Source organism: Fringilla coelebs (assembly GCF_963513975.1).
Source record: "Fringilla coelebs genome assembly, chromosome: Z".
Classification (NCBI taxonomy): domain Eukaryota; kingdom Metazoa; phylum Chordata; class Aves; order Passeriformes; family Fringillidae; genus Fringilla; species Fringilla coelebs.
Window position 1 is genome coordinate 55,666,704 of NC_140031.1, and position 16,028 is coordinate 55,682,731.

Genomic DNA, 16,028 nt, shown 5'->3' on the forward strand with positions numbered 1-16,028 from the left:
CATCCCAGCCTGGGCTGTGCCCCATGTGCTCCATGCAGAGCAGCAGGAATGCTCCTGGCATGTTTCTCCTTCTGCCCCTGGATGGAACAGTGCATTTCCCTTGGCCTCTGCCTGTAACCTCTTGGGACTGATGCAGGCTTTCTCATCTCCTGTGACTCCAAGTCATGGTGCAGAAGCCACAGAAAAGGCAGGCATCACAGGTCCCTGCATAAGGCGAACACAAGCACACTGTTTTTGGCTGCAGCAGAAACCTGAGCAAACATACAGGCATTTGAGATGTTACGTAGGGCCTGTTCCCCAGGGAGGGCAGTTCTTTCAACCAAAGGCTCCACTGACTTTGAAAGCAACAGTTCCCACAGTTTCCCTTCTATAAAAGGAAATTAAATTCTGCAGCAGCTGTTGATATGCTAGCCAGTCTGGACTGGACCCTCCTCCCATCCCCTTACTGGCTGCCCAGCCTACTCCAGCTACCCACAGGCTGCTTGTCCTGTCAGAACAAATTGAGCTTTCTGGTGCTTTTGATGCTAGCTGGATTTGGGATCAACAGGGACATAAAGCAAGATTTTTATTTTTAAACAAGTAAATGCCCTGATCTCAGTCACTTCAGTGAAGTTTTGTGCTCTGGAAACACTGGCAAATGAAGATTCAGGCACTTTAGATGTGCCTTGTCCTATGGGTTGAGACAGCTCTAGCCTAAACACTTCGGCTCGTCTACTGCTGTCACTCAGGAACAGATTATTCTTGTTTGCTTTGGACTAATGGTAAAAAAAAAATAAACCAGGGTAAAATGTTCCATTTTGCCAACATTTTACACACATTCAACATAAATGCAGTAAAATTGTAATAAATAATACAATATTCCAAACTAGTATGAGTTTGTCTATCTTTAACCTCTTTGAAATCCTTGCCCAACAAGTTTTTTGGGGAGGGGACTGAGAGGGGTCTCAGTCCCCCCTGAGAGGGGTCACCCTTGGCACACTAACATGCATTTGACTTTCCTCTCCACAGCAGGGCAAAGTGAGTGTGCCTCTGTGGATTTAGTGTGTTGTAACTGAATTGGAGGGAAGTCTGTGGGACAACACCTGGAGCCATGGCTCTCTGCTTCTGCACCCTCTGCCTGGCTCTGCATCTCGTGGTTCTTTGCTTGCCCTGCAGAGCAAAACACATGGGGAACCAGACAGAGCCATGATTTGGGGGTTTGGACCCCAAATACTGCTGGCCAGGGACAAATTTATGCCCCACATCCTCTCCACATTCCACACAACAGGACTAGGGAGCAGGAGTGTCACTGTACTCCACCCCTGGCTTTTTAGTAGCACTAAAAGGAGCAATTCTCTTTGCAGTGATTTCAGAGCAAGTCCCCCAAGTGACATTTCTGACCTTTTGCTCTGTGATGCACACCCCTTTATATACATAAACCAACTTTGTTTGAGCCACTTGTTCTTTGACAGGTCACCAGTGCCTTTGTCAGCCTTCAGAGGGGGAAGGAGGCGCAGGAGCTCTCGGCAGTGCAGTGCAGAGTCAGTGCTCCTGCAGGCAGCTATTCCAGCAGCATGCCTAAATGCTGATCCCAGCTGGATACTGGTGTTAAATGGAGTTGTTGGTGTGGGGGTTCTGGAGAGCCTCAGATGCCCAGCAGGCACACAGGTAAAGGGGCAGGCTCGTTCTGGGGCTGAGTGACACCAGGAGGGTCAGCCCTCGGCACAGCAGGGTCTGCATCCGCCTTGCTCTGTGCAAAGTCCGTCTGCAGGGAGCTTAATCCACCTTTAGAGGGGATTAAAGACTTTATTAACCCATGGGTAAATGGGGGGGATGAATTTCATTGTAGGAGCACAGCATGCAATTTTGAAAAAGGAAAGTTAATTCAAACCTAATCCTGGTGGAGTTAAGCTGAAAGAAAAGTGTAGGAGCCCAGCTGACACACTTAAACTTTGAAGGCATGAATTGGACAGGCCTTGTAGAGGGGTGTAAAAGCCTCCAAAGGCCAGCTGAGTCTAAAAAGCTTTCATGTCTATGCTTCATTCTTCAGAGCCTTCACAATTACAGACCTGCCCTTTTTGCAAAGCACACAAAATTACTAAAACATACATGACAACATTTGCATGCAGATCTCAGCAGTGATCATCTTTCCCTTGTCTTTCTCTGATTTGCATGTCTCTGATTTCTTCATTAGACACATTGTTTTAAGTAACTGAACAGAGCCAGTAAATTAATAGACTCAAGCTTGCTGTGTTTTGCTCAATTAATATTTGTTAAAATTCTAAATAGCCCAAATTCTCTTTGTATTGTCAAACTTGATTAACAGTAGTTGCAACAGAAAGTGGCAATTACATGATATATTCATGGCATGCATAATTATGTACTTTATTCCTCATAAATATCTAATAACATACTCAATACATTAAATATTAATAATGGTCTACATACTTAACCCATATTTTTTAAATGAGCTTGTTCCCAGGGGCATGTGATACTCTCCTAGTGTCACATGGGACAGGCTAGAGGAAATCATACATAAAGATAATTTTTCAAACAGTGCAGATGCAGTTTTCTCTCTGTATTTTATTCTGTGTGCTTGTGTCTCAAAAATACTGAATGAATATATTAATGGAACTTGAACAGAGGTCTTGAAAGGGAGCAAGACAAAAAGCCTAGGGATAGGTATCTCCAATGTCAAAAAGGTCTGAGCACAGTAGAACAAATTATTTGGCACCAATATATCCTGGATCTGGATTGGATTGGATTTGGAATTCACTTTTTAATTTACAGCCAGAAGTAAGAGAAATGAGAGGTACAGGCAAAAGGTGAGAATCTTTCCTCTTGCCATTTGCAGCCAAGTATGTTGTGTCAGCCACTGCCTCAGTATCTCCTGTTTATTTGCCATATTAAGTCCTCTGTGTTTAGTGGCCCACATCTTTTTGCTGTTTTCTATTAAAGTACATGAAAATAGGTAAAACCCTGTTTCAGTTTGTGATGATCAGGGATAAAAATTAGATCACTAAGGACGTTTAGAGACACTGAAAGGGTGGAAATCAAATTCTCCAGCAGAAAGTGAAGATGTGATTTGGCAGCTGCATCATGTGAGAGATCTGGGCTAAATCTGAATCCTGAGTGGAGTTTATTAATGTGGTTGTCAGGGTGAAGGTGCAGGAGTTTCCCACCTTGAAAACACATCGGTTAAAATGTGGAAGAGATGCAGAAGCTGATGGTTTTCTGACTGCTTGTCGAGGGACTTTGGAAACTTTTGCTCCTCTGTTTACCTGAGAGCAGCACAGGAGGGGAAAAAATGGCAGAAAAAAATGCCCCTGTAGTGCCTAAAAAAACTAGAGATGGGGTTTATTGCAGGGAGAGGTTTAAGTCTGCATGCAAGTTCTCTGCTCTTTGAAATAGTTTGGTCTCATTTGTCCTGCTTGCAACACCTTTCAAGCTATCATAAGGTCGCATCTTTTTCATGGCAGTTTTTCTTCTGCCAGTGACAGTTCACATCTACATCACTCCCTGCAGAAGGAAGGAGTTTATGTAAAATTCATAAACTATTCCCATGGATTTTCTTTCATACTACTCAAGCAGGATGCAGGCCTCTGAAAGCTGTTTGGAGAATAAAAGCAGGTCACAGTCTCTACCAGAGACACGCACACTCGCATTTCAGAGCTGCTTCTTCCATGATTTCAAACGTTTTCTCACATGTACAATTCAACAGTGAAGCATTTCATGCCAGATACTAGCTCAGCTTTCTACTATCTTTAACATCACCTTTCTTGCATCTCCATTGTTCAGTGACATAGGAGTTGTCTGAGGTGAAAGTACATCTACACAGATCCATTTGCCCCCTGCATCCTGTAAAATGGAAGTGCTCTTTCTCTCCTTAGCACTGAACTATTTGTGCTAGCCCTTAACCATATCACCTGCAACTGGTTTCAAATGCCCTTTAGGTAGATTTCCTCAGGTAATGATGGCCAACCAGTTCAAGCATATTTACAGGAGCGCAGTGGGAGAAGACCAACCTCACCATGGTGCTAGACAGCTATGGAAGCTATGGAGGGTGTGTGCTTGACTGGATTCCCTGTCCCATGGAAATGGGAAAATACCTCCCAGTCCTAGGGGAACAGAAAGACAAAAGCATCTGAGTAAGCTTCACCGTTCAGATTTAGTTTAGAAGTCAACTAAGACAGAAAAGGAGATCAAAGATAAAATCTAGAGCTGGTGTCGTTGTCCTGGGAGAACCAACATAATTCACAGGTCAGGAAACACAAATTTCCTTTCTGTTTTAATTTGTGTACCAACATGCCACAACAGAACCCTGTGCTGCATGGCATTTCAGGATTGAAATATAGGACCAGTTTTTCCACTGATATAAAATTATACCAAATAGTTGATATAATTTGGTAATCTGACTGGTATCCTTATTTTTGGAGACCTGCTTCAAGTTTAAGTAACAGAAAGCAAAAATGATCCTGTATGTTTCACTTTAACATAAAATGACGTGCTCTTAGATAATTTCATGACAACAGAAGGTTTGAATTGATCTTGGTTCCTTTGAAAGGAACTGATGTAAAGCACAAAACAAAAGAAGGAGAAGTATGAAAAGCAGTTTCATATCTTGCATGTATGTGGAACGGGTGAGGAGCTCCCAGCTATTTTCAACATACTGCCCACCTCGGTAAAGGTTGTGTAAAACAGCCATCAGTTACCAAGAGGGGTGAAAGCCCCTGGGCCACAGCTGCAGCGTGAGGCTTCCCCATCTGTCTATGGCCTTCCAAGTGTGCATTCCCCTGTCAGCCTTCTGCCACTCAAGGCAAAGGCTGGCTCAAACTGTCTGCTATCCAAGGAGACGTAAACAGGAGCCCTCAGAATGGCTACAGGAATCGATATCTTCTGCAGAGGATAGTCCCAAATTCCTAGCTAGTCTGGATATATGGAGAGAGCTTGTGTAAATGATGCTGAACTGTCCACAGGCTCACTGCTGTCCACTGCTCAGGCTTGCAGGACTTGCAGAAAAACACTTTTCTGCAGGCCTGCTGGCAGAGAGCCCTGTCATGCAGGGGCCAGGATCATCCTGGCTAGAGCTGCTTGGGAGGATGCCATTGCTGAAGCTGTGAAATCAATGCAAAAGTGGTTTGAGGCTTCCTCATGCTTAACTATCACTGGCAGCCATCTGAACCTGGAGTGCTAACAGAGCTAATCCTGAAACAAAACCACTCCAGGAAGAGATCATGAAAGAACCATCAGCTTCTTCCATCTTCTCCTGTATCCTTCTTACCCTGGCTGATTTCATGACTTGAGCTACATTTACATCTCTTTACATTTACATTTACATTTATCAATTTATGGAAGTGGGACATGAGGAGGTGAAGGAAGAGGAACAAGGAATCATGCTTTTTTTGTCCTAAGTCCTTGAATTGCAGCCCTGGCTGGCCCCAACCTACAAGGTTTGGCAGAAATTGAGAAAAAAAACACACAACCCAAATCCAACTGTTGAAGAAAAAAAATCACGAGACAGCAGCCAGAAATTCAGAGCAGATAGTTCACAATACTGGTGTGGTTTGTGGCTGAAGAACACAAGACAGAACTCTGATTTGGAGCAGATCCACGGTGCATGCATGGGAGGAGACTCTTGTCCCACATACTTTGGCTGGTGGCTGGTGGGGGTTGCTTAACCAAGAATGACAAAGCTGCAGTGAGGCTCAGGTGTGGGCGTGCCTTCCTCTGAAAGGGCTCCAGCGCAGTACACAGCCTGTGCTGTGGGGCACAAAGGGTTGTAAATTCCCTGGCTTTTCACACAGCCTGTCACTAAGGAGCCGTAGGGTCAAAGGTATGTTTGCTCTGGGTGCTGGTTATCGTTGGGAGATTCACTCTGGCACTGTGGTACAGCCTTCCTTGACGCAGGAGCGCCAGCACGATTTCCTGCCGATGCCTGCTGGGCTGGAGCAGCGTGGGAGAGGCAAGGTTCTTCTTCAGGCAGTCCCTTGTCCCAGCCTCAGCCAGCCCTGCTCTCTACCAGCACTCCACACTGAGAGAAAGCAATTGCAGTAGTGAAAGTTTCCTACGTGACTGCCGTTTGGTGAGCTGAAATCAAACCAGGAAGCAAAATATCTCACACTGAGTTCAGTTATATATGGAGGACTTCTCAGCTGTGTGGGTGATGACATCCGACTGTCGCCAGTGCCACTGCCCATTGTTTATTCCTGGGCTGTTTGCACAAAAGTAAGGAGTGCACTGAAAGCCTGTCTATATCATAATAATGAGCTATTTGAATAATGAGTAATTTGATATACATAATTGTGCAATATCTAGTAACAGAAAAGTCTCGAGCTATTCATGAGTCCCGTTTCCTGAGAAAGGAAGGATATACTATTTCAGTGAGTAACCTGTAGAGAGAATTTGAGATAACATTACTACTATATCAATATCTTAGGAAATGCAGCCTCTGAGGGGATACATTATACTGTTATAAAATACTCTTTGGTGTGTTTTCACCACACAGGGGTGATGTGCTCCATGGGCTACCTGATAGCTACAGCGTAAGAAGGGCTTGTCACCTTCCACCTCTCAGCTTGGAAGAGGACTGGTGAGACAGCAGTGGGCTGGCCATTCACCTGCAAGACCTGGGGGAGAAGCACAGGTAAATGGCCAGCTGGGACCTTTGTGTTTGAGGAAGTTTGACTCCAGAACAGGAAGAAATGAGCCATTGCTGGCTGAAGCGAACTGCAGTTCCTCTACCAGAAGGAAGGTGGATATAAGGGATGGAGTGGGGACAGGCACGGAGCAGAAGTGTGATGCCTGCCACGTGTCAAACACCATTCCCCAGCTGTCCTGTGGAACCCCCTTGCCCACTGTGTCTGGGTGGTTGTGCAGTGCCTCAGCTGATAGCTGATCCTCATGCCTGGTGTGAACATTTCAGTGGCACTGAGGTTGCCTTCATCAAGCAGAGAAGGGTACTTGGGTTGCTGGGACCAGTTTTTCTGGCACAGTTGTATACAGCATGTTGTATCCATCTCATCCCTAAAAGTTTCACCAGGCCTGGGATGAAGAAAAAGAGATGACAGGAAGATTTCCTCCTGTTTGAGTTACCTCACAGACACATCACCAGTCAAGTGCAAACACACGAGAGAGATAATGAACGCGATTATGCACATTAGTAGATGATCTCTGTTGAGACACGATTTGTCATTTAAACAAAAGCTTAGAATTTCAGATAAAGCCAGATGGACCCTGAGTACAAATGCATCATGCTGTTCCTCAGCACACATCCACTACAAGCTGTGCTTTGAAAGAAGGCATGCCGACCTTGGCTGTTGCCCTGGGGGGCACTCACAGGCACCAGCCCAATGCCACAGGCTCCGTGATTGATGCAGCATCGCTCAGTTTTGATGAGACCACCAGCAGGTGTAACTTGGTCGGTTTTAACACAGCTCCCGCGGCCGCGACACCTGAGCAGAGGCAGTGCTTTTGGCCCGATGCCTGGCAGTCCTGCCGCCGCGCTGCGGGATGGGACGTTCTCAGGAGCATCCCGAGGCAGGTGACCGGGTGGGCGGGCCTCAGAGCATCCGTGGCACCGGGGCAGCGCTGTCCCGCAGAGCGCCGGCAGCGGGCTGCGCGGCGGGAGCCCAGGGCCGGCCCCGGGGGGATCCCGCCCGCAACGAGAGCGGGGCCATGGAGGCAGCCGCGGACAGCGCCCGGTTCGGCTACATCTTGGACCTGCTGAAACGGGACAAGGTAGGGACGGCGAGCGGTACCGGGACACGGCGGGGCTGGCAGGCAGAGACGGCTCCCTTCGCAAGTGGCTTGTCGGGTTTTTCAGGGGAATGTTGGGGAGGGAATGACTTGTCTTTACAGCTAATGTACTCCGGAGGTTCGACTAATATTCGCCACACACTTCCGAGGCTACGAGGTGAAAAAGTTCAAAAATAATTTCCACGCGAAATATCCTCAGGCCCGGCCCAGCTCCTGCTCCGTGCGCGGCGCAATGCCCCGCTCCCGCTCGGGGACGGGATGCGCCCTGCCCGGGAGGCTGCTGCTGCTAGCCACCGTCTGCAACGCGGGAGAGAGAACCGTCTTCCCCAGGCACCGATTCAGAGTTGGTAGGTATTTTGAGGAAAACTCGCGTGTGCATTTCGCAGGATAGAAGAAAGAAAGAAGGAAAGAAGGAAAGAAAGAAGGAAAGAAAGAAGGAAAGAAGGAAGGAAAGAAGGAAGGAAAGAAAGAAGGAAGGAAAGAAGGAAGGAAAGAAGGAAAGAAAGAAGGAAAGAAGGAAGGAAAGAAGGAAAGAAGGAAGGAAAGAAGGAAAGAAGGAAAGAAGGAAAGAAAGAAAGAAAGAAAGAAAGAAAGAAAGAAAGAAAGAAAGAAAGAAAGAAAGAAAGAAAGAAAGAAAGAAAAGAAAGAAAGAAAGAAAGAAAGAAAGAAAGAAAGAAAGAAAGAAAGAAAGAAAGAAAGAAAGAAAAAGAAAGAAAGAAAGAAAGAAGGAGGAAATCCAATTTCTTGTACTGTTGAGCTGCTGATATGCGTGAAAACCAGGGAGCAACAAAGATTCAGGCCTAGTGGGTTTTCTTCAAAAAATGAAGCAGCCACAATATTTTTTAACTTAAAAATAATTGTGGCAAACAATGGTGCTATCAGAAATATTGCTTGTTCCGGACTCATCCTGACGGCTTTCCAGCATGTCTCCAAAGGTTGCCTTCACAGCCAGTTCTTTGTGCACATCTTTCTTCCCCTCCCTCTCCTCCACTCCCTCTTCCAAAAGTTCTGGAAGAATCTTTAGAGCAGGTGAATGAGGAGTTTCCTGGGTGGTTTTCTGCTTCTTCTTGCCTGAGTATAATCATGCCAAGGCTGTAAAGGAAAATTCAGTCTTGTTCAGTCCATTTTACACATCAAAGAAAATCATAAAGTGTTTCAGGCCAGAAACTTCTTGTGCCTGGAATGTCCCTGTAATGGGACAGCACTATATCTGTCCCTTATTCCACAGTTAAGCAGTTTGTACTTAATTCAGACACCCTTCACAAGAGCATATGGCTCGACAGACAGCAGACTTGGCGCAGTAGTGTGAAATGTGCATGTTTATTACAAACAGTGCTGTTGTTTATACACAGACAATGACATTGCCAAGTCCCATCATCACAGACACTTGATGTACATGAAGAAAAGGGGACCAATACCAGTTGTGTGACTGCCACAGACTTCCCATGGTGGCGGTCACTGCTTGAGCTTCTCCAGCTCCCTGCTCTGAGACCTTTTACTCTCCACATTTTCCTTTTGCATTTTCTGAACCTTCAGACCAGCGTTTTAGATTACAGCTTCTTTGTAATTTATTGATGTTATCCAGCAGCTTGGAGGTATTCTGCTGGGATAATTAAACTACTTTCTCAGATGACATAAATCATGCCAGCAAAAGGACTCTTCTGCATGCTAAACTGTATTTGCTTGGGGTCAGGGTATTGCTGCTTAGAGGTTTCAGCACTCCAGTCTTCCTGTTTCCACTTCCCCCCATCATTAAAGCTTTTTCAATAAAGCCTGGAAGCATTAACATTCTCCGAGTTAACTGCTAAGCATCTGGCTTTCACTGAACAAAGACCCATTAGAAAATCAGGACACAATAAGAATACACTTGCACACTCACTTCTCAATACACAGGGTCCCTGCAGGTACGATGCATCAGCTCTTGAACTCTGGGCACATGACCCCTGTTGGCAAGCATGCTGTTTTTCCACTTAGCTGGCAACCTCCGTCAGACCTCTCAAACAGGACAAATCATTATATATCACTTTTCCCCGGGGGAATGTCACTTCAAAAACCTGTTATCTCTTTTAATGATCTGTACTCATTATTTTCCTGTGACTCCCCTTCACACATACAACTTGCACATAGTACCTAGAACAGAAAGATGCATGCAGCACTTTTAGTTCCAATAAGACACTCCTTGTGTAATCCATATATCCACAACATCTGTTTAGGCTCACTACAATACTCTCTGAGATATTCTGGGCCTCTGTGGCACCTGTCACAAATGTCACAGTAGCATCTGAGAACTCCAAAATACCCCTGAGAGACAGATTAACAACTAACTGCATTTCGTATCAGAGGCACTGGTGCAGAAGGAGATTGTATGACCTTCTTTCAGGACTCTGAAATCTCAGTTCAAACCACAGCAAGGACACTCCTGTCTCTCAAAACGATATATCATTCCAGAAATGGTCTCAGGCTTCTTCCAACCCTGCCTCTTTCCCACCCTCCCTCAAATTATTCCCTGTAAGTTTACTTTTGCAGTAGTCAAAACTCCTACCCCAGCTATTCACCCAAACTCCAAATTGTTTTACTTTCATAGGTGTATGTTTTCTTCTTTTGAAATGCAGAGGATTCTCTTGTAGTATTAATTCCAGAGAATTTTTAGATGCTGTAAAGAAACAATCATAACAAATGGGCTAAATGATACCAATACTTGCCATCTGTTCTGTAAAACCATTTTTGAGCATTTTTCTATAAGCAGAATACAATCTATAAGCTGATATAAACCAATGGGATTTTCAGAGGGAAGCTAACAACTCCAACACTGTCCCTGAGATCCTCTTATTTAATTGAAATAATGGTCTTGGCATGCTCTATTTTTTAATCAAGGTCCTCACTGTCTCTTTTTTTCCTCACTTGTTTGCTTTGTTTTACCATCTATTCCTACACTCTGCATGGTTTGCAGAAACGGACAGTTTGTGGTTATAAGAAACAGCTTTAAAAGCTATTTTTCAGAAAAAGCATTTAGAGAAATAGATACTACTGAAAACAAGCTCTAAACTCCACATGATGTAAACATGAGAAATACATAAAAATAATTTTAAAAATACATAAAAATGATTTTAAGAGCATCTCAAGTTCTGCATGCTCTCTACCTGCAACCTGCAGGTGACACCGATTTCTGTCCCTGCCTTCTGGTGGTTTCATGTAATGACTGATGTAAAATTCTCTTGTGGTAGCAGTTCACCTTTTGTCCAGGTGACAAAAAGGGATAGAGCTACAGAGGGGTACAAACTGAAATCACAATGAGGAGCTGGAGAGGAGAAATGCAACATTTGCGAGTGGCTGTGGTGGCTCGCAGGTGGCTCTGGGGTGCCTGACTCAGCCAGACTGAAGCTCTGCTCCTTCTGCAAAGGAAGATAAGGCTTCACGTATTTCTTGCTTATGTGCTTCTTTGGGGATTGGGTCCCTATGAGGAGAATTCTCCTTGAACAGCAATTTTCTTCCTTTTACAGAGTGTATTCAAAAGCATGCCAGAATATGTGTGTATTGTGAGGGGTATTTGCACAAAAGAAGTGACTCTGGTTGAAAGAGTATGTAAAGATCATTTGGAGTTCAGTGTCAGGCAGCAGCATTAAGTTAGATATTTCAGAGGGGTCTGAGATGGAAATCTAACAGTCAAGAACAGTTAAAATCCAATTTGCCTGTCTTCACAGCTTTTAATCAGTTACTTGACTGGATGTGACAAAGGTGTGTTTCCACATTTTAGACATGTCCTCATCCCTCCAACAGTTTCCCTGAAGCACCTAGAAGCACATGGGATGTGCCGTGGCAGGGGTGAGCTGCCAGCTTTGTCTGCTGTGACAGGGGTATCTCAAGTCTGAAGCGAAGGAGAGAAGCTCTCCCAACACCCACGTGTTCCATGTGTACTGTACTATTTGTTGTGTCTTATCCTTATAGTGTCAGAAACTGAGCCCATGACTGATTTTCTTGTAATTTTTTTTCATGTAAATGGTTTATATTCTAAATCATTTTCAAAATAACCTTACATTTTCTTTCTGCTAAACAGTAATAATTTCTTTAGAGATAGGACTGTCTCTAAGTTCAGAGCTGGGAGATATTTTGATTTTAATGTATTGTATTTTTTGGAAAGCTTTTTCATTAGAATTCTTTCATTTGCTTGGCAAGTGATTGCAAGATATGGAGAGAAAGTGCAGAGTCCTCTGTGTGGACTATTGTATGTAGCTGCTCCTTGGATCCTCTGCTGCTTTCCTGGTGTCCTGGAACTGAAGCAGAGTACTGCACATTTGGCAGTAAGTAAAGCCTTTACTTTGAAAAGTAAAGACACACTGAACCAGTTTAGCACACTTTGAAGCATGCTAGCTACAAATCCTGCCCAAAGCTAATTGTAGACCCAGTATTCTGGCAGTTCAGTGAGGGCAGTCTTTATTGACTCGGTGCTCTGTGCATAGCAGTGGCACATGGGACCTTCTCAACTTGTCCAGTCCTGCTGATCAGGTTATGGCATCTGTTAGGAAACCTGTCTTGCCTTGAGGATTATGGACCTGTGGCACTTCTGTGCAGAGAAGACAAACAACCCTGAACCAAGAGATTAGGGACTGATATTTTTTGTTTTATGACAAGATACCCAGGCCATAGTTATGTTCACTTTGAAACACCCAAGGTCTACAGATCCTTGCTAGCTCTTCAAGGTCACGCAGTTGAAGGGCAGCCGTGGTGAAGACAAAACTGAGCCTCACTTTCCAAGCCAAAACAAGCACGTTTCTCTCAGGCAGCATAAATTCCTGCCTTATTGCTGCCTTAATTTTTAGCCTGCATGACTGGAAGAATCCTGTGGGTGAAAGTCATCTTCCTTAGGTCCAGCTGTTCAGGAGAAGAGAAGTAACTAGAGAAGCAAATTGCATCACTGACAATTTACAGAGAGCGGGATGAGGGCTAACACCTCTCTGAATTACTACTAGAAGAAAACACATTGCACAGGGAGAAAAATGTTTGTGTGATAGCTCAGTCCTCAGGTCAGTCATACTAGCTCCGGAAAAATTATGTTCATATCCTGCACATCTCCACCGTGATGCACTGGCTCTAATATTTTCAGTCAGAGGAAGGCAGACCAGCAGGAAACTGATTCAGTCTCAAGCTGTGGTTGCAAAACCATTCAAAATGTCTTGAAAAGCTTTGGTTTGAGGGGAGGTGTTGGCAGAACCTTTCTGGTGCTTTGGGACAGGCTTGTGTTTTTTCCGGCACGAGGACTCCAGCTGCACTGTTTAACAAGTGTAGGATTTTTACAGCTTGTTGGAAAGCAGTGCTGCATCCTTCTTGAAACCATCTTAATAGTTAATGCAAATGAGCACTTGGGAGATTTCTGCATATCAATTATTTAATTAACAAACATATTTAACCTGAGGTAGGGCAGAAAAGAGGATGGCAATGCCCACCCATCCTAGTACCTGTTTTCTTCTGCTGTCTTGGGAGGGCAGGGCATGCTGTAAATCCTGGTCAGACCCTGTCTGCCAAAGCAACTGGGCTGAATTTTGAAGGATGTGTAGAGCTACTTAAACACTACCCAGGCATTACTACATGCAAAAAGAGTCCCTTGTGAGCAGAACGGGTCCTTTGTGAGCACATCCTTGGCTGGAAACAAAGCAGAAGGGTGGGTATGACTTCTGTAGTCTTGCTGATCTTATTAACCCCCTTTTCAGAAGCCAAGGACAGGAGTCTTTTCTGAATTGGTTTGTGCTCTTATCTTTTTAATGTATCAGTCATTCCTAGCTGTTGCTTCTCCTCTCAGTACCTGAAACTAATGAGAATTTTGGCACTGCAAATTTAGTAGTCCTGAGCTGGGGGAGGATCAAAAGGCTAGTAAAAAGGTGAGTGCAGAAGAAGGAGTTTTGCCCTTTGGAGACCTTCAAGGACATTTTCTTCCATGTAACATCTTAATGTGATGGAGGTGGTAATTAAAATCTTGCTCTAAACTACCCTGAAGCCAGAGCAAACAGGTACACAAACAAGATAATACCTCAACAACCTATTAAGAGATTGAACAAAGAATAAGTCCTGGCAGTAACAGTAGCTGGCACCGTGGTCCACATGAAGACTTCAGGAGGACAGGGCAAAATGTGTGCTCCCTGTTTGTGTGCACCAGCAACATCCACCTGTGCTGACATCTACACCTTTGGCATGGAGTGCAGAATGGTTTTCCTTGCTGAGGCACCAAAGACAAAAGTTCTTCCTACTGTTTCAAAGGCAGCCTTAGAGCCCAGGGGTCTTTGCTCTAGTCTGAGGCTGACTGTTCATTTGGCCCTGCATCAACCACAATCCTGCGTCAGTGGAGGGTAGCATGCTAGTGCAGACAAGTGCTTATTAAAAGCTGCCTGCTGGTAAGGGAAGCTGGAATCAGGGAAGCTGGGGAAGAGTAGAGGTAGGTAAGAGATAATATCCTTATTCAGAGGCTTGCAAATCAGTATTCAAAACATAGTTGGAAGGCTGACAACATATGACCTTACCAACCTGTTCTCCCCACGCCCACTTAAGTGACAGGTTTCAGTTTGAGTACACATACTGTACATTTACTGGCATTATCAGAATAATTTCAACCAGAGCACTCTGTATTTTTATGATACTGGTTACTAAAGTAAATGCTAAATAATATCTTTATAAGTCTTCTGTAGAAAGTTCTTCTTTGTTGTACTGGACATGTAAAAATTCACCTCTGTCTTCATGATTTCTGAATGTAAATTTCCATTCAAGTATCCCAACCAAGCCCTGAAACCCAGGTGTATATAATGCCCAAGCAAGGCATTTCAACAGTGTTTGTTTTATTGACTCATATGAAAAGTAGTTTTCAGGGGAAAAGGGAACTTCTTATCCTGATGTTTTTCTTCAAATAGGCAAGTAGGTCAAATTTGGTGTTTGTCAAACTGACAACATTTCATCATTCATATAACCCAGGCTTCATGTATTTTAATTAACTAAACCTCCTTCCCCTGTGTAATGTGAGGACAGTGCATGCTTTCACTAGAAGCTTGCTGACTGCTTCTTTCTCCCTTAGCCTAAACTATGTTAACTACTGCCATTGCAATGGCTGTGTGTGCACCCTTGCCAAAAAAGTGCTGGAAATTTAACAGTATTTTTAGTTTGTTCTGGTGGATGGTGAAAAGGTTATTTACCACCCCTTTCCCAATGGAAACATGCTGTAAGGGAAGGGTAGGAGGCGCTGGCCATCATTAACCACTTCCCCACCTCTTTTTCATCCTAGCTGCCACAAAAGCTGCCTGGTGCATGCCCCCTGCATGATATTTGAGAACTCATGGCAACCAGGCAAGCCCCCTCTGACAGGAAAAGGAGAAACCCCATGCCTATTTTTAATTAGGGGACAAAGGAAGGTCTGGGTAATTAAAGACTTGTGAGCCTTACCTCAGTGCCTGGGAAGAACATGGGACAGGTCCTCATGGGAAAATGTTAACACACGTGAAAAACAAGGAGGTGGTCTGAGACAGCCAGCACAGGTTCAGAAAGGGCAAACTGTGCCTGACCAAACTGGTCACCTTCTGAGACGGGGTGACTGCAAAAGTTGACAAGGCAAAACCAAGATGACCTTTGTAAGGTCTTTGACACGGTCCCACATGTTATTCTTATTTCCAAATTGGAGAGACATGGATTTGATTGATGGACTATTCATAGGATAAGGAATTGGCCAGAGAGCTGTGGTCAATGGCTCTGTGTCCAGGTGAAGGCCAGTGATGAGTGGTGTTCTTCAGGGCTCTCTCTTGGGACTGGTGCTCTTCAGCATCTTTATTAATGACACGGGCAGTGAGATCCAGAGCACCCTCAGCAAATCTGCAGATGGCACAAAGCTGAGCAGGGCAGCTGACACAAAGGAAGGGAGGGATACCATCCAGGGGGACCTGGACAAACCAGAGAAGTGGGCTCAAGAGAATCTTATGAAGTTCAGCAAGTGCAAGTGCAAGGAGATGCACCTGGATCGAGGCAATTCCAAACGTGAGGACAGGCTGGAGAAGGAGTCATTGAGAGCAGCCCTGAGGAGAAGGACTTGGGGATTCTCATGTATGAAAAGTTGGATATCAGGCACCAGTGTGCACTTGCAGCCCAGAGAGCCAGTTGTATCCTGGGCTGCATCAAAAGAAGTGCGGCCAGCAGCTTGAGGGAGGAGATCATCCCCCTCTACTCTGCCCTTGCTCTATCCACCCGGAGTACTGCACCCAGGTCTGGACTCTCAGCACAAGACAGACACAGATCTGTTGGAGTGAGTCCAAAAGAGGGCCATAAAA